The 23,861-nt window shown below is 40.8% G+C and overlaps 1 protein-coding gene across 6 annotated transcripts in view; it reads left to right on the top strand.

The window, feature by feature from the left end:
• Positions 1 to 23,861, top strand: part of rerea (arginine-glutamic acid dipeptide (RE) repeats a) — a 173,137-nt gene that overhangs the window by 9,571 nt on the left and 139,705 nt on the right. For 4 of the 6 annotated variants that reach the window (XM_066691248.1, XM_066691247.1, XM_066691246.1 and 1 more), the window contains exon 2: positions 20,216 to 20,292. The exons of 1 other annotated variant lie outside the window; for it this stretch is intronic. The gene's annotated coding sequence lies outside the window, so the exon portion shown is untranslated. Of the gene's footprint in view, positions 1 to 20,215; positions 20,293 to 20,920; positions 21,017 to 23,861 lie in introns of all 6 variants that reach the window. One more of the 6 variants, XM_066691243.1, reaches the window with a different exon arrangement.

Raw genomic sequence — 23,861 nt, 5'->3', positions numbered from 1 at the left:
TACCTGTAATATTGATGTATCACTTCAGAACAGGCTTCAAGTTTCTGAGGGTCTGAGCTAAAGAAAAGGCTGTTTGTAAAGCTAGTCGTGCTTGGAGCATGTGTATGTGTGTATGTTCTTGCAGGATGACTGTATTCTGTATTGTAGTAGCCTACAGGCTTTAAGCAGAATAATGATTTCCTTTGTTAAACTGTTCTGTATATGATGTCTCCCATTATTTAAAAAAGAAAACACAAAAACATATTGAAGGATATATAAACATTTTAAATTGGCTGAATTCTACAGTCTGATTGGTCTACATGTATTTCCCCTGGTTGTTGGCTTGAATGTGTGTAGGTATAGTTTTACCAGACCCCACTTCCCTGATTGTTGTTGTTGTTTTGTGCTTTTAAAGGTTACCCTCCTCCAGGACTGAATATGTTCTGACAGACCTTATAATGAAAAGTAATTGGGGATCAATGCTCGATATGTGATTGATTGGAGCCCAATTAGTAGTAGTCTAGTTCATACTGTGTAATAGATTTCGGATTTCGGGTCACCGGGAGTCCAATCAATAGTTAAAATGATGTATGCAAGCCACGGGGGGGCTGCTGCTGAAGAAGGGGATTTTGAGAATGTGATGATGCGTCTGCTTTGATGGGTAATCTGTATCACCCTACATAAAAATGAGACAAGATCTCCTGAAACTTGTCCATAATGAGGCTTTTTTTTTTTTTTTTTTAAACATTGTACTAGATATATCTGATGTGTGTCAGAAAATAATGTAGTTTAATCATCAACCAAAGAAGAGGGGAGGTGAGGACGTTGCTTTTGAAAGCCCTGACTCATGCAGTGCTTGTGCTGTCCTTTAAACGAGAGGCGGCAGCACGGTGTTAGTCTCCTTTTCATGTGTGCGGCTTGTTTGCTTTGCTGTGTGGACTAGCTCCAGGTGTGGATTGTGCCAGGATGTCCCATGGGTTTATACTTCTTGCTCGCTGCGGTTGAGCAATCTTTGTCTTCCGAAGGCGGTGGGCCTGATTGACCAGGAAAGCCACCATAACCTTGGTCAGCATCAGAAAAAAAAACCTGTTTAACATAAAGGGTTTTGTTTTGGTCTGGGTGGAAGAGTTGAAGTTTCGATTTATTTAGTCTGGGTCTCAACCGGGCAACTGACGTAAAAGCTTGAGCAAAGAAACTTCAGATAATACATTTATACAATAACTATAAGGTAAACGGTGTGAGGCCAGGCTGAATGGAACAGAGTAGATGACATATGTGTATCTGGTTAGTGTAAGTAAGAAACAAATTAAAGCAAGCTGCCTTTTTCTAATGACAGATGCTTGGTTTTCAGTGATTGGTAAACAGGATCGGAAGGATCAGAGTGGTTATGGTTCTGATAAATCAGGGGTGGCTGGGATTAATTGGGGTTAATTCCCACCATTATAAAGAATGTGTGGACTAGATTCATAAAACATGGTATTGAATATCTTCAAGCATGTTGACTTCTGTGTGTCATTAAGGTGCTTTATTGGCGACACTTGAGGAAAACCATTAGCAGGACCACACTTGCATTCGTTGGCCACTGACTTCTGCCGTTTCCTCCGTCTCCCTGATCAGCCTACAGTGCACCTGGAGTAGCCTGCCCTTCCGCCCTTGCTATCTTTGCTCTACCTTGTGCTTTTTGAACCCTCTCGTTTGTGCTTGGTTGCGGGGAGGCCAGTGTGGTGAATAAAGGATGGGTCTGTGGGCAGAACTCTATGCCATGTGCGTCTCCCCAACTCCTGTGGGGGCAGCCCAGGTCCCTGGTCTGGGAGGCCAGGTGTGATACGAACAGCTGTTTGGCTCCATCCTCTTTGTGCCCGTGTGGCAGAGCATGGCTGGCTGAGAGAGATCTAACAACCGCGAATGAAGCAAGCAAACAAGGAGGCACTGCGGCCCTGTCAGTTGTCATAATAAATCTGTTTCCTCTGGCAGCAGTCCTGTTGAATGAGCTACCAGAGGAGTGATGGTGTAACCCTGTGCAGCTCTGCACGCTGCTCTCCAGGGTGCAGCACAGCAAATGGCGATGCTGCTGCAAAGCTCACATACGCAGTGCACTCGCCTCCAATAAATTCGTCGACCTCTCTTTCTCTTTAACTTTTTTGGTTTATCTGTTCTTTTTTTTTTCCCTCTATCATGCACTCTCATATTCTCCCATTGGAAAAAAGTCTTCTACCACATTGCACAATAACAGAAGGAAAATTCTTAGTTTTTGACTTTTTTTCTTTTCCTAAATTGCCAGGTGGTGTCATCCCTTATACACCAGTCTTTTTATTTACATGACACTGATACAGAGATGCAATCTTTGGATCCCTGTAGTATAAATAATAAACGGAATGGTCAGCCTTTCCTGGTGACGGATGCTCCGATTCCGGAAAGCATTGCATAACCCGGGGAACGTGCTGGGGCGACGGAGTCATGGTTTTTGATGAGTGTGGGGAAACGGGGACGCCTTTGCTTGAAATACAGTTATTAAAATTGAAAGAAAAAGCCTATTCTGCAGCCATTTAGTATCACAGGGGATAAATGTCATGCATCAGGGAATTTGGGTCCTTGGGTAATGCCATGCTAGTCTGACATCCTTCGGTGAGTTTCATTAGGGGTGAAAGATCATATAAAAGGACAGAGGTGCAGAGCTGATTGGTAATAGCAGGCGACTGTGGTGGCAGGTTTAGTGGGAAGTGCTTCGGCAGTGCAGTTGCATTCTCCTGAATTAGATCTGTCCTCATGCCAGGCCTCCCCCGCCCCGGACAGATCCCCAGTGCCTCCCCTGTGAAAAGAGAGGCTTGTTCCTGCAATAGAAAAGACATTGTTGATCAGGCAGAAGAATACCAGGGCCACTGTTGATTTATGTACTGATCTGAGCCAGCTCTAAATTGAAGGGTTTATGCTTTTAGTTGGGTTTGCAGCACTTTCTCAAATGGGAACAGAAAGCGGTTTGTTAGCGAGTGTACTGATGCATAATATAGGCTTGGTTTTCTTCTGGGTGCCACATAGCGAAAGGCTAAACATGTTTTTCTGCTATTGGAAAGCATTCTGAATTGTAACATTCCCCCCCTCACCCAGTGTTTATTCACAACTGGCTGGGTAAAGAGATACATTTAGAGCAACTTTCATCTCCTCCCTGTACAGACAACCCGATAAGGTGACAGTTTGTACTATATTGGCACAGCTTTTGGTCTGTAACAGGGAATGTCATTGTCTAAAGACAGTTTTAAAGACATGTGGGTCGTTGCAAGTCTAAGTATGTTTCATGCCCGCCACAGGCCTCTGTGGCCAATAAGCATGGAGGTTTCTGTGAAGGGCATCCTCTTATTTTGGTATAGACGAGCAATGGTTTACAATTGTTACGTTTTGTTGGGGGAAGATTAACTAAATGTGTTTGAAAATGTGCGTTTTGTGTTTTTAAATACACCCTGATGAATGTAAATATATTTCGATTTATTAAAAATGTCCACAACTGAACCAGGATCTGTCATATTAATTTGGTATTTGGATAGTCGTGTGTTTTCTTGTAGAATAGTAGGCTGAAGTCAGAGGTGTGGGACTGTATTTGAAGTCTCCCCTAAAGCCTCAGGAAAAGAATGGGATCATTGTTGCAAACTGGCAATGAACTTCTAACACTGTATACTGAAATTCACTTCATGTGTCACTTACAGTATTGCAGAGAAAGGACCACATTAGCTGTACTCCGGCTTACATAGCCCTTGTGCTGCAAATCTGTGACAAATATCTGTGTAAGAGGATTATTAATAACATGAAAATTACAAAGCCTACCCCCCCCCCCGCTTTATGCATAATAATGTATTAATTACAATACGGGAAAACAAGTTGCAGTGTTTTTACGATCATCAACTCAATGCAAAAAGCCGGCGTCAAAGTTATGCTAATGGCACTGTGATCTGAGACACAATATGAAGGAAGGGAACCAACGGTGACGGGGCTGTAAAACATGGCTCTGTACACAGTGTATGTAAACAGAGTATGTAAACAGAATTCCCCAATTACAGATAGTGGTATTCAAATAGAAAAAGCAAAGGTAAAACTCATTAATTTCCACGAGTCCCTGGCAGCTATGAAATGAACTTAAGGCCGTCGTATTGTTATCCTATAACTACACCCTGTGATGATTCAAACACATTTCACCTTTGAGGCCTGCAATGTCAAAATGAAAGTAGATTAAAAAAAAACCCGAAATGAACTGACACATTTTGCATACTGATAGTGGAACAGAAATTGTAATTAACACATACAAAGGGAAACGAACCTGACAGTAACATTTTTAAATCTCTCCACTTAGCTGTTAGGAAGATGAAGTGTTCAAAGATCATTATTATTATTATTATTATTATTATTATTGTTTTGTATTTTTTGCAAACCTACAGCATCTAGAGTGGTGCAGGTGTGTTGATATTTATGATATTAAATGAATGTATGGGATGGACAATGAAACGAGTGTGGTGGGTTGGGGAGGGGGGGGGAGATGTGTTATGGCCTTGTGGTACAACAGTCCTGCACATTAAATCAGTCGAGAGACGATTGCCCTGACGATGCTTTTCCATGCTTATGCAAAGTGATTGGCTTCTAGTCCCCATTCTCGTGTTGATGGGATGGTGCTTTACATTGATTTGAAGTGGAGATTCTGCCTCTGACGTATGTTAATTGTGGGCCCCTGCTCTTTCATTAAAACCTACTATGGTCATCTTAGGGGCTGCGTTTATAATGTTGGCATCTGATGTGGCCAACTGCTTTGTCCACTTACTGTATTTTTATATTATTATTGATGGATTGAATACATAAGGCTGTCTTTAAGGGTAGTGGGGATAGAAGGATTTTCTATTTTTATTTATATCTATGTATCTATATATATACGGGATGTCGATTTCCACGGACCACCCAGACCACCCTGCCCTGGTTACTTAAGGCATTTGTTACTGGTAATACAAAACGATTAATTTACCCGATCTTGTTAAAACGCAGCTCTAAGTTGTTGTTATTGTTTGTTTTAACAGGGGTGTTTAGATCTTATCCCACCATTACATATAACCCTGACACCGTAACTGCACTTGCCTCATCCTCTACCATTTGCCATCCTAATGGGACGAATGGTGCTGCATTGCGTATAGGGTGTGTCTCACACAGTGCAGCAGCTCAGCTAATTTTCAACAGTAAATTTTGCTTTTATTTATTTATTCAGGGTTTACCTAACTTCATTTTTACATTTAAGTATCATAAGTAAAATATTAATTCATGTCCAGAACCAAAGGTATAAACTGTCATTATTTCCAGAACAACCTCACTCATCTGTAGAATGACATATAGGCGTTTATTGTAAGGCTGCTAACTATGAATGGGTTTGGTTGCTCTCTAATATTTTGGAATAGTTGCATATATATTAAACAGACGTATTCATTGCTTTTTAGTATAATAAAACTGACTTAACCACATGAGCTGACAGCTGATAATGGCTTTTCTACTGCTTCTCGTTCAGACCACTCATTCTCCCAGCTGAAACCGTTGAAGACATTATTCTTGTCCCAGGCATCCATCCGCCGGTCACAGGTTTGATTCACTGCACCTGGATCCTCATCTTGTTTCTCCCCAGTGGTCTTTGTATTGACTCGATCTCTTCTACCGCATTTCAGATTTCTTCCCCTCCCTCTACTAAACTGTTGCCAAGTTCAGTGTGAAGTATGTAAACTACTAGGAAGTTTATATTTGCATAGAAAGAGAAGCGGAAATGATCTGGTATGTAATCCTCCTCAGTATTTATATATAAAAAAAGACTATAAAGTCCTTGATGTTCAGCTTCCCATTAAAGGATGACGTAGTTTGTTAGTGTAGAAATCAGACACGCTTGCATAGCACAAGCGATGCTATGTAATTACACCGGTTTGGGTTTATACACCAACCCTGGCTCTCAGATTACCACTCACTTTCACCGTGTCTGTTTCCACATGTTTACATTGAACACTGACAAAGATCTGCTTCAATTTTATTTATTCCTGGGGGGCCGTCATTGACATAATATGTACATTTTATATACATACGTAAACACAAAAGGGAGATTTTCACGCAGTCGGATTTGTTAATTACTCATCATGAATTCGATCTGGCAGGTCTTCAGTCTATTGTAATTTTCTGGTTGATTATTACTAAACAAATCCAAAAAATAATCCAATGTAGTTCTCCCACATACCATTGGGAATGGCTGAGTGTGTGAGTGTTGAAAATGCCCCTGTTTGTTTCCACGAACCCTCAGTACCGTAGGAGAGCATTAAGCAAAGAAACGCTCTTGGCTGTGCCAGTTTACTTTTCATGGTGAGCGAAATCGCCACCTCTTTCTTGCATGCAGAAATAACTCTACCCACATTACAGTGATCAGTGGTGCTTTGAAATGTCTGCTCTGCCCTGTGCATTGTTTGAATCCGGGCAGTGTGTTTTATGTGTAAATGCAAATTTTTAACAACAAGGAATACATTCTCACCTCCTGGATGGTGATATTTTTGTTTCCTTTCTGCAGGGTGGGTGGAGGCCGGGGCATAAAAGCTACATTTTTATTTTATTTTATTTAAAGATCATAAACCACTTGAATGATTGTACTTATTACGAGGGTGATAAAAGCAGTGATAGGTCTGTGCTCTCATTGGAAAGCCTGGGTAAAGGGAGGGAGGCAGGCAGGCAGGCAGGCAGGGATAAAATGTACTGTTTAAACAGGCAAGGTAGAATATAAAAAATGACAAGTGTGTTTTAATTCTCCTTGTCATATGGAGGCAAAAACCATTACTGTGGTTACAGCAGACCTCAGAGATCAAAAAAATTCTCCCTCAAAAGCCATAGACATGACAGAAAATAGACTTTTAAGTAAGCGTGAAATCATGACTACAAACATCTACTACTACTACTAATAATGAAAACACGGAAATTAACTGGAAATGAATGCAGCTCCCCCCACCCATCTCCTCTCACCGCCGCCCACCCCCCCATCTCCCTTTGAGCAGCCCAGATAACCCTAATTTAAAACCAGATTCATGTTTGAATTAACCCTCTTAAATATATGTAGTGTGCATTTCAGTGAGCACTGCAGAATTACCTGATTTGACTTGGTAATGCAGCAATAATGAATCTGGTGGGAAATAGGGGCGAACGAGCACAAATATGCTGCAAAACTGCAATGTAAAATATTCTGTCAGTTCCGTCAATGCCCCCGATAAAGAAAAGAGACAGAGATATAACTGTCATGGGCTGATGTCTAGAGCTGGCATATTCCTCCAGGACCCAGAGGAGAAAAAAAGAGAGAAGAAAACAGGGCTAAGAGGTGTTGATAGCTCCAGTGTCATAGCTAAATTCTGTCCCTCCAGTTTAATTTATTTTTATTATCGTGGCGAGCAAGGAAGATTTATCTCGGCAAATATGCCATATTTTCATCTTGATTAGACGTCGGGAAAGGAGGAGGAGGGCGGGGGGGGGGGGGAGAAAAACCTTTTATTATTCAAAGTAATAAGAAGAGAGAATTTTGAATACTGTTAGAAGATGTAAAAGGAAAACCCTGAAGCACTATAGATTAGGGCATTTTATTATAGCCACTGATGGGTTTAAAAAAAACTAAAAACAAAAAAAACAGTTTTTATTGATGATGTTGATCTGCTTTTCTTCCCTCTCCCTCCCTCTTTCTTTCTCTCTCACCCAACCTTTAAAAACCTATATGATCCCGGGAACAGAAGAGCTGTAGAACTCCTTTAGCAATGACTGTTAGCTTTTATTTATGTATTTATTAATTGTAACGTTGTTACTCATTATTGTACTAGCCGTTTCGACAAACAGAATCACCAAGAGGTGTTGTGCCCTAATGTTGGCATTGCTTTGCATCGCTCCTTATTCTCCACGCTTACAAAAGATAATAGATAATAAATCAGGCGCAATAACAGGCATCAAAATATGGACTGTTAAATCACCGCTATCAGCATGCAATTATGAATTGCTGTTTATTTACTTGATGATATTTGACCTTTTGGGTTTGATTTCGAGGTCAACCTTTAACACGACACTATTTTTACGCATGAAAAATATCCATCCAACGCGGTCAACTGGGGCCGAAACAGTCTCTCGGGAGAAACGGATCGACGTGAGGCCGCTGTTGAGACATTTTGTGTACACTACAGCCAAAGAACAAACAACAAAGGCATACTTTGAAAGGTTATCTGTAGTCTGCGTGTAACCCAACTGGATTGTTTCAAATTAGTATGCATTAGGCGCATAGTGCGAAGCAGTTAATTATGCAAGATTGTGCTAAACTGTCTACATTATGATTAGCTAGTTCTTTTTTTTTTCTCCCTCCTGCCTCTCTCTCCCCTCTCTTCTCCCCTAAATCAGAAACACACACACTGCAACATCAGTCTTTTCCTGTCAGTGGAGACAGCCCCATAAATGACACATATAGCACTAAGTAAATAGTCTTTGTAGTAAACGTTCTCGCACAGTAAATAGCTTGTACAGATGAGTTTTTATACTTCAGAGGTTTCGTTTTATTTTATTTCTTCTCCCTTTTGCATCCTTCTGTTCGTGGCTTGCTCCTTTTTATCACAGGGAATCGTTTTTAATAATAGCAGCTTGAGCAGTGTGACGAAGCATCCGTCTGAGGCTCCCCTGAGAAGCAGATTATACAGGAGAGATATCAAACCATGAATCATTTACGCTACCCTAGCACTGAAGCGCAGCTTGCATTTTTAATGAAGGATGATTGCATTTCATAAACAGACCTTTAAAAATTAAAATAATATTGATCCGCATTCATTTGGTTGCATGTAAAAAAAAAAACAAAAAAAAGCGCTTTCCGCAAGATTCCGTCTCCTGTCTCTTTGGTGAAGGCTGCAGACATGCTTTTATTATGCATTTGTTTATTTTTTGTGGTGTGGGAGGGCAGAAAAAAAATCTGAGGTTTGTTTAAGTGATTGTGTTTTATGCTGACCCTAATATTATCCTTCCATAAGTGTTTTATGTAGTGTTTGTGTCTTAATGACCACAGAGAACCGATGGTAAAACTGTGTGTTTGTGTGGGGGGGGAGTGGGAAATGAATATATTAAAATTAGTGTGTTTTCCCCTCTGTCCATGCTAGTAGAGGCTAACACATTTTAAATTAGTGATTTAGGTCAATCACTCCTTCTACATCTGCCACTCTGAGACCAGCATTCCAGGAACGTGCACTGAATACTGACTGACGGGAGAATTGTCATGTATGTTATTTCTTTTGATATGCAAAAAAATAATAATAGTAATAATAATAATGAGAAAAATCCCAAAAGTGTAGCTTCTTCAGTGCAATCAGCCCTTTCAGAGCTTGTTTGACACAAATATAATCATTTTTACCTTCATATTAAGCATCAGGCTGCTTAAGCCTTTGCAAATACAGCATCCCGCCTCTCTCTCTGGAGCATACTCCAGTTGTTGTAAATATCACATTCAGTCGCTATTAGTGGGGGTGGAGGGTGGGGGGGGAAAGAGTGTGAAAGCGAGAGAAGCTTGTACTGTATCTCAAAAAGGGGATTACTAGAGCCATCTTGTTTATCTATTATTAATGTGTATCTATCTCCACGTAAATGTCTGTGTACAATCGATTGCATCTCTCCTTTTATTTTCTGGGTTGATAAGTGTGTATATCCCCATGTTTTCAAAAATATACAGCTCTGGAAAAGAAGACCACTCCAAGTTCAGAAATCAATGTTAAGTGGTCTCTTAATTTTTTCCAGAGCTGTATATATAAATATAAAAAGCTCTTGGAGTATTGTAGTAGGAGTAATATGTGCATACAGAAATGTCTGTCAACACCTCGGTGTGTTTCGTGTTGTCTTTGGAGGGTTCAGGTAGTGGAAAGTTAGGAGATGCATTCACTCTCATCCCCCCATACTATTACCCTACGTGCCCCACAGTATGTCCCCGGCCTGTGGGCTCCAACCCTGCCCTCGGTCCCTGGCCTCTTTCCAGCCCAGAATTACAAAATCTCCCCCTGGTGTGCAAAAGCCTGTGTGCCGCAGTCTCCAGGTAACCGATGAAGACGGCAGCCAAATGACCGGTAGGCAAACTTGTACAGCAGTGTCAATCAAAATATAACTCCTGTATTCATGTATTTTTTTGCCAGGAAATGTAATAAATAAATAAGTAAATAAATGAGTGAGTTAGTGAGTATTTGGAGCAGGCAGTTAAATAATTAGACTTTGACAGACACTCCAAGACACGTGTCAGTATGTTTGCGGCCCAGCGCGGATACGAGACATGTTCGTTCACCAGGGCCCAGTCCTCCTTGTGCTGGGAATTCCCAGGAGTAATTGGCTTTGACGGATACTGGTTTGCTGCAATGATACTGATTCCTAAGCTTGCGTGAGCCGCATAATACCAGCTAATGCCTGAAGGATTCTGTACCCATCAATATGTCCTCAGATCACGAGCAGCTCTTTTATACTCTCCTAGCCTGGCAGTTTATTAAAAGAAATACTTGCTTCCTGAACTGTATATTTGATTTCTACACTGCCGAAACTGTCATAGTAGATAAAACACTGTCCTAGAATTTGGTGCACAACATCTGTGTTTATGTTGTAGTCAGCTCAAAGTGCTTGACACAGGAGGGAGGGGGGAGAGAGAGGCAGAGAGAGAGAAGGAAAGAGGGAGGGAAGAAGGGGGGTGAATGGTGGTGGTGTGGTGTGGTGTGGTGGTGGTCGGGGGGGTGTGTGTGTGTGTGTGGGAGGGGGATGTGGGGGGGCAGGGGGAGTGTGTCTGAATTAGCAGCTGGAAAGGAAACTGGACATCTTTCATGGAAACAGCTGTTCTTGCCGCTCCCTTTCACAGGAATGTTTTCATTTTATTATTGTTACCCCCTTCTGTTAAACATCGCAACAGGGTTAAGCACCTGCAGTAGGGAGCGTATTCCCCCCCGAACTCGCCAGCGGCATACAGGCCCGCGGAAATGAGGGGGGGGTGGGGGTGTTCTCGCAAAACACCAGAGTAATATATTGAGAGCAGTGTCTTGGACAGGCATTGCTTTACCTTTGCTTAATTGAGGGGAAATTCCCTGGGCCCCTGCTTAGTGTAGCTTTCTCCTGTGTCTGAACCAAGGAGAAGCCAGCGAACCTTGACAGAGAAATAAAGCAGAGCGCGGAAAATTCCACAAGGGGACGCAAGCTCTCTGCATCCGAGAGGGGGGAGGATGGAAATTATTAAATAATGCAGACAAAGCAGAGAGGGATTTCATTCTTTAAAATCCTTCTCGTTGATATTAACCAGGCCCGGAAAAGGAAGGGGGGGGGTGAGAGGGATGTACTGTTGCCAGTGTTCTTTTCTTTTTTTCCCAGAAAGGATCTGAAATAGAAGTACTAAATATTTCAGGACTTTTGTGTCAAACAGAGAGCCCTCTTTTTATATGTAAATACAAACGTGCTTAAGGATTATGACACCTCTTATTGACTGAGAAGGAGGCCGCACTGAGGAGGTTAGTCAAGGGCAGTGAAAGCACATTGCCACTGGCCAACATCAAGGGTGTGTGTGCGTGTGTGTGTGCATACATTCATTATTATACACCACCCGAGCTGTAGTTTACAACTTCTTTGCTGTGAATTTGACTTGAATTTAAAAATAAATTCAATTAAATGCATTAAAGGGTGCGTGTCATTGCTTATTAGGATTGGTGCTTGGTTGGCAAATTGTTTTTCGAAGGCTAATTATCACGAAAGCCTCAACGTTTATCCAAGGAAGGTAATGAATGTTATGTGACGGGGGGGTGGGGTAGGGGGGGGGAATTGGGGGTCAAATAAAAAAATATATAAATTTAGATTTTTTTTTTCTACAACTTTAGAAGACGGTAATGGGTTATCCCGATACCCTAGCACTCTTGTTTAATCAGGGACAAAATAATTGGTGGCCTTTGCAATATTAAAGGCTTTACGGAAATATGTCACTGTTATTGAATGGGGCTGAATGTTGTTTATTTTTCCCTTTTAACCTTCCAATGGTCTGTAATTAAGTGCCACCCCTCGCTGTAACCCAGCGCTGATGGCCTGATTGCTAATCTGAGGAAGCTCCACTGTGGGATACAGGCTGCTTGCTTCTTTGCTTGGGCAGAAGTGAGGGATCTCTTGGGAGAAGAGGCGATTAGGTGTCAGCAGTGAGAGTGGGGAATGATGCTGATGTCTGTCGAATACAGGAGCTTGTTGAAGAAAGAGGAGAGAATGGCACAATGTTAACTGTCAGGAGAGTAGCCAGGGACCACATTTATTTTAGCGTATTTTATTTTTCTTCTGTCTTTATTCACGTTTCTGCAATAAGAAAGGCTGGTCTGTTTGTGGACATATTTCTGTGATATGCAGGGCAGGGGCAGCGCCTTCCACATCATCTTGTTTGTGAAGATGCTTTTGGAATTTATTTTGCATTTCTTTAATAATGACCTTCCCAAAATCAAATCTCGAGAACCGATGCATGACGGCACCTTATTGCCTTGTTGCGTGATGCCACGTTCTGTTAATGAAGAGGCCTACTGGGTTCACAGACGCTGCACTTTTGATATTTAATTCGCCGTTAGATTATTTTAATTAGACAGTAGTGTCTCCATCTGGTTGGACGGTATCGTTCGGTTGCTGAAAAGAAAAAACATAAATTAGGAAAAATTTGGGAGGCTCCCAATGAAAACTGAAGGGGTGGGAAAACAAAGGGAAATCTGTGTATATATATATAATTGGCATTACACATGCCCTTCCTGTGCTACAGAGAGACCAGTCAGCCGTGCTTAAGTTTTCTGGCTCTTAAAATATCCATGGTATAAAGGGATTGTGTCTGTACCGTTACCTGGTTTCATCTCAGCTGGGCCTTCAGAGCTGCTTTGGTTGAGAGATCAAGAGGCTCCATTGAACCTTTGCCCTTTGTGATGCTGTAGCTATTACCATTAATTTTCCTCCTGCCTCGTGCTACACAGCCTGACACACACCACTCTTTGCTGTACACATCAAAGTCATGTTAATACTGAAGGGTAAAAATGTCAGTTTTCGTCTGGGGGGGGCTGTGCTGTGCTGGCCTTGTGGAGGTTCAATATATACACAGAAAGAGAATGAGAGAGATGGGGATTGATTTTATCAAATCTGCATTTGTAATTTTTTATCTTTTATTTATTTATTATTTATATATGGTTATTATTCTCACCCCACTCCCTTCTTTCTTTCTCCCTCTCTCTTATCTTGTAAAAAAAAAAGAAAAAAGAAAAGCCATTCTTCTTTCCCCACAGACACTTGTTCCTTTGTCCTTTCCTATAAGTCTTAGTCTTTCTGTAACCTACTTCCATATGTCAAGGTGATGTTTGTAATTTGTATACATTTTTCATTCTCTTATATGCACGATTAGCCGCAGTTATTTACCAAAGATTGTGCGGCACTGCAAAGATGTGTGTTTGTGTGTGTGTGTGTGTGAGACAGTGTATTTCATTAAATATGCCAACAGTTCTTAATAAATAAAAAATAAAAAATATGGTCATTCAGACACTGATTGGGGAGGCGGGGGGGGGTAAGGGTGGAGTGGGTGTTAACATGTATAGATCTGGGGTTTCCTGCCTGGCCCTGAAGAGCTGCAGGGATCCTCTGATTTTCACTCCTACCGAGCTCTTGCTGTCATTTACTCAGTTGAACCAATTATTACTGGATTAGTCAAGATAAACGTGATCTTTAGCCATTGATTTAAGATATGTACAAAAACTGAAGGGACAGTCTATGACTAGGGCTGGAGAATGCAGCAATAATCAAACTAAGTGAATTTTCTTTTTTTTTTTTTCTTTTTTTGTGTGTGTCTGCTTTGGATACAGAGACATTATAAATGTTGCCAAATCCTGTTCACCTGGTTAATTTTCATACAGTTGCCAACGGTACCTGTCACAGGTGACTTCACTGTTGCTCTGAGTGGTTTAATAAGCCCAGCTCCCCTTATGTAACATAAATATTGCATGCATACAGTTTCCTCATTAATCTTCAGTACATGCATAGAAATGAAAAATTAATTTAGGGGAGAGTTGCAACTCCCCTATCTAACTGTAGATGATTAAGGAGCACTAAATCGAGCCCCATTAGAAGGATTTCATTTTCTTACTTAATATTTACTGAATAATAAATACGATAGTGCTTCCTCTCGGAAAAAGCCATTTTTTTGTTAATGGAAATCGCACCTTCCTGATGGTTTCATGTTTGTTTTATAGTAAATCCAGAAGCCATTTTGATAAATGTTTGTGTACCTTTGAAACGGTTTTAGTTATTATAATGGTCTTGAGATTTGTATCTTGTGATTTGCCTATCTATCTCTCTGACTGTCAATCAGGCTGTCACAGGCTGAGAGAGAATCCTAGTGTGGAATTTAGATCCCCCCTTTCTTTTATTCCAGCATTGTATAACCCCCCCTCTTCCTTGCCCCGGCTCTGTATTTCATAACTTATTTCTTAAGCCTCCGAATGTATCCTCTGCCTATGGTTTTGATAGAAAATAACTTTTCTAGGAAATTGAACTGACCTTGGCCTCTGTTTCTCTATATATAATGCTGATGTATGGCTTTGCTGCCAAGACACTTTGTAAGTCTGTAAGTGAAAGGCATGTTGTTTCTCCCCCACCCCCCTACCGTGCAGGTCACAGAATCGAGAAGGATCATTTTTTTATTTCCCTTTTTACATTGAGAGAATGATTCTTAGGTTTTCATTTATGTTACGTTGCCATATGCAGACATAGAGTATTCTGGGTTGGTTAAACACACCGCTCAAAGTAATAGTACGCCATCTTTGGTGAATCGGTTTTTATCACCTTTATTTTTTCCTGTGGTGCAATAACTCAGTAGTTCAAGTTGCATTTAGGTGACCCCCCTTTTTTAAACCGTTTAATCGCAGAAGTGAAACAGAAATGAAAATCAAATTGTTATTTGAGAACCTAGTGTGAACTACATGCATTCAGAGACTTGATACAGGTGAAGTGGTCTGAGCTTGAGTTCCTCACTAAAGAGCATCTGTTCTTCTTACTCTTGCCAAATTTAAGAAATCAATATTTACTAAAAAATACATCATAAATTGGGTTGGTCTCAAGAACAAGTTGAGCGGGGAAAAGGCTCCAGTAACAGCGTGGGAACTCTTACGTTTTTTTTTTTTTTTTATTACGGATATATTACAGAGATCATAAAACTCTTTACAGAGGTGAAAATACTTAAAATCTTAAATTGCTATATTTAAAATGTAAATTTGTATTTTAATTGCATGGAATATGGCAAGTGTTACACAGACTGTGGGAAGTACAGTGTACCTTTGTTGTCAGTCATCTGCAGTACTCTAGGTGCAAACATGCAATGAGAATTTTCTTACAGAACAGAAGAACCCCAGTTACAACAAATTCAATTACAACAGACCCTTCCTGTAAAAGTTTCATTTTTGTTCTTTCCTTCTGGAGTTTCACCTTAATGTTAATCCATCGTTACAATAGCTATCTCTAGCATGATTTTAGTTCACAGCTGTGGACTTAATTTGCCTTTTATATGGTGTTATAAAATCCACACGCTCACACTCCACTGGCGATAAAGAGGAAGTGAATGCAGCACTGCATGTGAGATGTGGTTACATCTGTCAGACTGGGCTGCTTGCTGTTAGATGAAATAAAAAGCAAGATGGACAAAGTACTAGAGTCAGTTGTTGGATGTGTTTACTAATACCTGAGGTGGCCTAGCAGGGAGACGATGCCTAGAGCAGGTAAAAGCAAAGTGCCATTCATCTGTTTAATAAATCGTACAAATTCATTAATTAATTTCATTAAGTGATTAATTGACAACCCTAGTATAGGTGTGTGTGTGTATGTATGTATGTATGTATGTATGTATGTATATATATCTATATATACACTCACCTAAATGATTATCAGGAACACCATACTAATACTGTGTTTGACCCCCTTTCGCCTTCAGAACTGCCTTAATTCTACGTGGCATTGATTCAACAAGGTGCTGAAAGCATTCTTTAGAAATGTTGGCCCATATTGATAGGATAGCATCTTGCAGTTGATGGAGATTTGTGGGATGCACATCCAGGGCACGAAGCTCCCGTTCCACTACATCCCACAAAGATGCTCTATTGGGTTGAGATCTGGTGACTGTGGGGGCCAGTTTAGTACAGTGAACTCATTGTCATGTTCAAGAAACCAATTTGAAATGATTCGACCTTTGTGACATGGTGCATTATCCTGCTGGAAGTAGCCATCAGAGGATGGGTACATGGTGGTCATAAAGGGATGGACATGGTCAGAAACAATGCTCAGGTAGGCCGTGGCATTTAAACGATGCCCAATTGGCACTAAGGGGCCTAAAGTGTGCCAAGAAAACATCCCCCACACCATTACACCACCACCACCAGCCTGCACAGTGGTAACAAGGCATGATGGATCCATGTTCTCATTCTGTTTACGCCAAATTCTGACTCTACCATCTGAATGTCTCAACAGAAATGGAGACTCATCAGACCAGGCAACATTTTTCCAGTCTTCAACTGTCCAATTTTGGTGAGCTTGTGCAAATTGTAGCCTCTTTTTCCTATTTGTAGTGGAGATGAGTGGTACCCGGTGGGGTCTTCTGCTGTTGTAGCCCATCCGCCTCAAGGTTGTACGTGTTGTGGCTTCACAAATGCTTTGCTGCATACCTCGGTTGTAACGAGTGGTTATTTCAGTCAAAGTTGCTCTTCTATCAGCTTGAATCAGTCGGCCCATTCTCCTCTGACCTCTAGCATCAACAAGGCATTTTCGCCCACAGGACTGCCGCATACTGGATGTTTTTCCCTTTTCACACCATTCTTTGTAGACCCTAGAAATGGTTGTGCGTGAAAATCCCAGTAACTGAGCAGATTGTGAAATACTCAGACCGGCCCGTCTGGCACCAACAACCATGCCACGCTCAAAATTGCTTAAATCACCTTTGTTTCCCATTCAGACATTCAGTTTGGAGTTCAGGAGTTTGTCTTGACCAGGACCACACCCCTAAATGCATTGAAGCAACTGCCATGTGATTGGTTGGTTAGATAATTGCATTAATGAGAAATTGAACAGGTGTTCCTAATAATCCTTTAGGTGAGTGTATATATAATGTACAGATGTGTATATATGTGTGTGTGTGTGTGTGTATATAGATAGATAGATAATGTATTGATAGATAGATGAATATCTCAGACATTACTGTTCATTAGGCAAGGAGTCCTGATTAATTTACAATCCTTTGACAACCCAGTTGAGACAGCACTACACATGGAAAAGTAGATTATAAAGTAATCTCTTTATATTGCTTACTTTGTCAAGACCAATGGTGGTCTCAATCAAGGGGTTTCCATGCTGTAATGTTTTTTATTTCACATTTCAAGACTCGTATGGCGTTTTTTTTTTTTTTTTTTTTCTTTTTTTCCCTTCCTTGATATAAAAGTTTAAAAAAACAAGTCCTGCAAATGACAGAGCCATTGAGCATATTTATATCAGCGTCCATGTCATAAAACTAGTTGGTGCTCCATGGTTGGGGCATGGGTGTTGTGTGTCAGTTTCGTAACAGACACATGGAATGATAGGAATTCCACTGAAGCAAAACTCAGATTGAGGTGGACCAGTACAGCTTCAGGTTTTAGGAAAGGGAAATATTACCACATTAACAGGTACATGGTTCCAGTCTGTGCTGTCTCTGCCTTTAATCTCCTTCATTGGTATTGACTTAACAAAAAACAACAACCACTGAGTTGTTTTCTAATTACAGACCTCTGCTATCCTCTTCAAAGCAGTCAATAGTGACCATGCGTTGGCAACAAAAGGGGGGAGAGAAGACTAAAAAGGAAATTTAATAAATTAATGATTTAAGCTAATTATGTAATTAAGGCTGCAAAGCTGTGATTTAATAGTCTGAACATGTTAACAATGGAAGCTATTTACAGTGTCGGCTACAAAAAATGTAACAAACGGAACCTACCTTTGCAGTAAGTGTGAATAGTGATGTATGTATGCCGGAAGAATTTTGCATCCTAAATGCAGGCATTTTTGTGTATTTATTCATTATCTTTTTTCTTGATCGCCGATACTAATACAGTAAAATGAGAACAGGTTTCTGCTTTTGCATTGTAAGCAGTGCATATCAGTAAACTCAATTATGGCCAGCTAGCATTCAAAAGACAGTCATTCGTAGGATTGATCAAAGCCAGATTAATAAATCTGCTCGCCGTGCATTTATTTAACCTTTTCTTAACCACCTGTGAGAATTCACTTCTGCTGTATTCGTGTTTTTTGTTTTGTTTTTTTCCTGGTTTGTCCACTGTGCGTGCAGTCAAGCTTAAAGTAATGAGAAGGAACACATTTTACAGGGCTATAATTATAGCAATCTATCACTGTATCCACTTGAAGTGTTGAGGAAGAAAAAAAAATATATATACACGTTTCCCCCTCTACTAAAAAAATTACACGTAATTAATTAGAGAAGTTAAAGATTTCAGGTCCTCGTGTGAAATCTCAAAGATCTTGGTGCCGGCCAAAGTACCAGCCCAGAGAGATGGAGTCTGTTGTGGTTTGCGGTTTAGCTTCTCTCATCATAGTGGTTCAGATTCAAATTTAGGTGCTGCCATGGTAAATGTGTACAATCTCATCTAGATTGCATAATAAAGATGCAGCTGCAAAAGAGTGGATGTCTGTATCCCTGATGCAGTGTTTACTGCTAAACACCTTAAGGATGCACTGTTCCCGTAGCAGCACAGGAATACTGCTTAAACCTTTGAGCCTCTTACTGCTAACCACTGTCTTTTGTTGTCCAGCAACCACTATTTCGCTTGGAGTGGAAATCAAATTAATTCAGGAAAACACAAGTATTATTTCCCCTCCACATGATACAGATATCTTTACTAAAGGTGTTCTGGGTATTCAGTTTGTATTCTTCACAAAAATATTATAATAGTAATAATAAAAAAACAGAAAGAAAAAAATATTAAAATGCCTGATGAGGGGTCTATAGTAAATCTACACAATAAGGGTGTATTTGTGCGTGGCTTCAGGCAGATGTACAACACTTCAGTCGTGAAATAATCATTAAATATAACATGACTGTGACCAGTCTTTGGTATGACGTGCTCATACAAAAAATATATAAAATTTGATAATTTATTAAACTGCTGCTGCTGGATAAATCAGCATTTTAATACGGTGATCTAATCCACAGACTTAATAACCCTTAGCTCTTCTAATTGCATAGGTCTAAATGCTTTAATACCATCAGACAGATGTCCCTGCTGATGGGACCAGGAGATGGCGTGTGTAGCCCTTATGAGTGTGTGTGTGTGTGTGTGTATGTCTGTATAAGTGTGTGTGTATCTGCCATTAAGAATGACCAGTTCATTTTTGTGTGTTTTTGTTCAAAGATGAACATGAAGATTTAAAAGCTGCATGAAAAAAATAAGAGAAAAACAGCTCGTCAAATTCACCGGGGCACATTAGAGTAATTTAAGTTTTCTCTTGGTGAAATCCTGTATTTGAGCCCTAGTGAGACGTTTTCTCGCATAAATCATTTCCTGTGCAGTCTTTTCATGTTCTCATTTTGGAAGTGGGTGCCATGAAACGCTTTGAATGGCGGCGGCCTGTGGCTGGTGGATGTGAAATGTCAATGTTATTGAACAGAGGGCTGTGAGGCAGGATGCTGATGTTTTCATTTCCCAGACGTGTGCATGGAGAGGAGAAAGGAGATAGGCGGGAGGAGGTGGGGTGGAGGGGGGGTAGTGCGCTCTAGAGGGCACTGTAAATATCCGTGAATCTCGTCTTTACAACACAATTACTGGAAGGCCTACCGAAATGTCAAATAAGAACTCCGGGGTCTTCAGATCAAAGGCTGGCTGTACGATAGCATAAAGCCAACTCTTTGAATCCTCTGCTCGGATGATGGCAGCCCGTTCGGTCTCTTCCTAACTCCGGAAAAGTGCAAAACTGTTTATATAAGCAAGGATTACAAGTTCTGTGTCGATTTTGAAAGCATAGTTGTTTACTTTATGCTATTTTGTTGTATTGTACTGTATTAAAAAAAAAGAGAAGAAAGGAAGCTTGTACTGGATGCACAGTATGTAGGCATGTTAGAGAGAGACTGCCTTGTTTGTTCTTGATTAATTTACACCATGCTCTTTTTTTTCCTTTTTCTGTTTTTCTTTTTCTTCAGAGTGTCGTTCTGTTTCAGTGCTTGTTAGCATTTGGAGAGGCGGTGTTGGAGTGTCTAAAGAGTTGAATGCAGTCAAGGTTAGTTAAAGTGTTACAGCAGTAAAACCAGAAGATGCCCCCCCTCCTCCTCCCTGATTTGCCAAATTAACCACAGTGCTTCTCCCTCTTGCTTTCTCCCTGTCTCTGTCCCCTCCTCCTGCTCAGATGTCTGTTGTAGGTGTTTAGTCCTGTCTCTATTTCTGTAGTAAGCAGAAGCAAGTAGTCCCTTTTTTCTGCTGCTCTATTAACAGTGGATCTTGTGTGACCCAGATATTTCACCTCTTAACCTCCTGTTGCAATTAATACTTATTTTCCTTAATGCTTTCACCGTTATTTCCCAAGCTGTCTAACATTTCCTTACTACTGTGGTTGTTGTTGTTATTATAATTTTTGTTATCATCTGTGCCTAAATCCTTGCAAGTTTCCTTAACAATGAAGAAAACCTTTTAAAATCCCACATTTTGATTGTCATCTAAATCTGTGATCTAAAATGTTCCTATTTGAATGTGCCGATTTTCTTATGATAATTGTTCCCTTGGGGGTGTGTGAAACCACACTTTTTTTTTAAGCAGGGGAGAGGGTGGACGGGCAGGGGGCAACCTATTTAGCGATTCCAACAGGTTGATATTAACATACTTGTAACAACATCCAACTGGCCGGTACACAGGGCTAGATGCAGCATTGGCCCGTTCGCCGAGTGCAGCCCCTCAAAACTGACGCGCTGATCGCTAATGAATGGAGCAGGTGCCTTTCGGCGGGAAGGGTGAGTGAGTTTGCGGGTGTGAAATGATGCAGGCATTGCAAGCTTGCCTTCTGCGGCGCTTGGGTCTTCCTAATGTGCCTGTGCAGTGTGCCACATCGCCAACAGCATTCTGTGTACTGCTATTTATTTATTTTTCTCAATATCAGTAGATGGTGGTTTCCATTAGGTGGTAATCCAATTAACAAATCATGAACAGATTTTCTTTCCCTGCTGTTTCCTTTAAATGGAGCTACCAAGGATTAGGCATTAAAACAAGCTCTGCTAGGATGTCTGACAAGAGCTGCCTGTGAACCTTAGATGAAGGGTGGAGGGGGGAGATGGGGGAGAGAGAGAGAGAGAGGGGGGGGGGGGGGACAAGGGACAGACAGATGGACAGACAGGGACAAAACAAGAGAGACTGAGACCAAGGGAAACTGGGAGTGAGTGAGAGAGTGGGAGACATGGAGACATAATTACAAGAGGGAAGTCCTGAGTGCTTATACCAAGTGTGTGTGTGTGTGTGCGTTTTTTGGAGTGTCTTAGTCTGTTTTAGTTTTCCATGTGACTGAGTGGAATTACATAATACACTACACACACAGACACGCACATGTGTGACATGCCATAGCTGTGCAGGTTGTTAACTCTGCATAGTGTAGCAACATGAAAGATTTTGATCAAGGCATAATTTCCAGTCTCTCCTCTCTCTCTGGGTGTGCAGTTTGTGTTTTTGTGATGCTATGAAAGATCTCTCCTATAAAAAATAAACACATTCTGGCTGGGAGGAATTTAATCACAATGTTTTCAAAAGCGGGAGGGGGGCAGCCAGGTTAACCATGTAATACTTTTGTTTCCTGTGTATATTTTTCTATGGTGTGTGAATCAGGAATGTACCTGCAGTTGTTACAGAACAATAACCGCGTGGAGGCAGTTTTGAAGGCTCTCCGTGACTGTGGGGATAAGAGCATTTGATGGACTATCACTGTTCAAACAGATGTTCGTTTCTTGTTTTTTGTTGTTTTTTTTCCCCCTTCTTCCTCATCTTCTGGAAGACGTACTGTTATGGCCAAATGTTTCGACCTCTACCAGCAGACTTGTGTTTTCGATCTAAGTTAGAGATGCAGACTATAATTATAGTTTAGCCAGCTCCATCCCCCCTAATGCCTCTCAGCTCATCAAGTGTTCTTGGTTAGAGCCAGGCTGCAAGCTCTTTCCCACTCATTAATTGGATCCTCCATCAGGGCTCTCTTCCTCACTTGTCAATATCTTTCACAATCAGTCCAGCAGCTGTAAGCTTAAAAAGTTACCTGCCTGACTTCATTGAAGCCCCCCCATCTAACATTTTCCATGATCATTAATGGATAACACAATCGGCCTTGTCAAACGATGTAGTGTTTTAAGAGCTTTTGCCTCATCTAACTGATGCCATACAAAATGTATGAAAAGCGACAAGCGTGCCTTTTAAAGCCTTCGTTCACACTCTTGGTTTTATCTGTGTGTTTTTTTAAAGTGTTCAACACGATATCGGTCAATTCTGCCATTATCCTTTATCCTTGCCATCTGCAGATTATCTTAAACCAGTGACCGAACACCATCTCTGTATTCGGAGATGGATTATATTCTCTTTTGATGTAAGCGCCTTCTCAAAACCAGCTCTTCAGCGTGAGGCACAAGTGAATTGAATCTAGTGTTTGCTTACACTAGGGGAACTGCAAGCTTCCAGTCTGCAGGCCGCAGTATAGGCAAACAAAGAATCGCAACAAAAACGAGCATACAAAAAAGTATGTGTGACAGAAGGCATCACTGACAGTTAGATACGTTTTCTCTTGCTGTTGTTGTTTTTTACAGTACATCTTAAAAGTAAACCCCATAGGAACAGCCATAAAAATGCACAACAAAAATCCTCAGTGATGGAGCTTTGGAGCATAAATTCATGGCCCATGTTTTAGTGCTTTGTTTTTCCTCTAGATAAAAATTACTCAAAGGGCAGAGAACACTAAAGCATCAAATATATCTGCTTTGGATTTTCCTGGACAGCCTCTTGGCTCCCAGATGGGGTGCTTCACACATTGTGGAGCTAGTTAATTACAAGTGTTTATTTTAATGTACTTGCGTGTTCGCTGAAAAGCAGAGTAGAATTTTTTTCCATTTAATTTTACTTTTTCCAGCTCCATTGCAACCGCTGACACTTGTCTGAGGCGAAAAAACAAAGGAACAGATTTGGTTTCGGAGGGCGAACTGCCAAGATATATTTTAAGTTCTGCTAATGGATTATTAATGAAGTAGCGAAGCGTAAGTGAATAATATTATTGACAAAACATTGCCCATTAAGACTCAACAACTATTTCGGAGTGGGCTGTCTAAGGAGCAGGTGTAATGTTTGAACCTCAGTGAGCTGTGGACAAGGATTTGAAAGGATGTGAGGGACAATAAAAGTGCTTTTATTGCATTTATTATTTATTCAGTTTAATTTATTGAGCTGTGTTTGGATTCTGAGCAATGAGTAAAGATTGTATTGTGTTGTATTATCTCAACGCTCACTGAATATTTCTCAGTACAAATTGGTACATTTTTAAGCTCTATTCTGTGTGCCTGAGCAAGTGCATGTGAGAAGGACAAAGCGGGGCTGTGACCAGAGAGTGTGGCTGTTTGTCCACTATTGTTGATAATTGTCCATTGTTATTGCAAATGAGTTAAGAACCAAAAATATGTTGCTCGGCATTGTATTGTGATTAGACCGTAGATTATGAATTGACTAGCATTTCTATGAACGTCCAGCAGATGGCACAATGTAGGAATTATCACCGCTCGACTGCTCACTACTGGGAAGGTTTTCATCCCTCAGTCTTTCAAGCAGAAAGTTAAATCA

Source organism: Amia ocellicauda, chromosome 18 (genome assembly GCF_036373705.1).
Source record: "Amia ocellicauda isolate fAmiCal2 chromosome 18, fAmiCal2.hap1, whole genome shotgun sequence".
Classification (NCBI taxonomy): Eukaryota; Metazoa; Chordata; class Actinopteri; order Amiiformes; family Amiidae; genus Amia; species Amia ocellicauda.
Note: the sequence above shows the minus strand (reverse complement) of the source record. Positions and strands in the feature narration are given on the sequence as shown.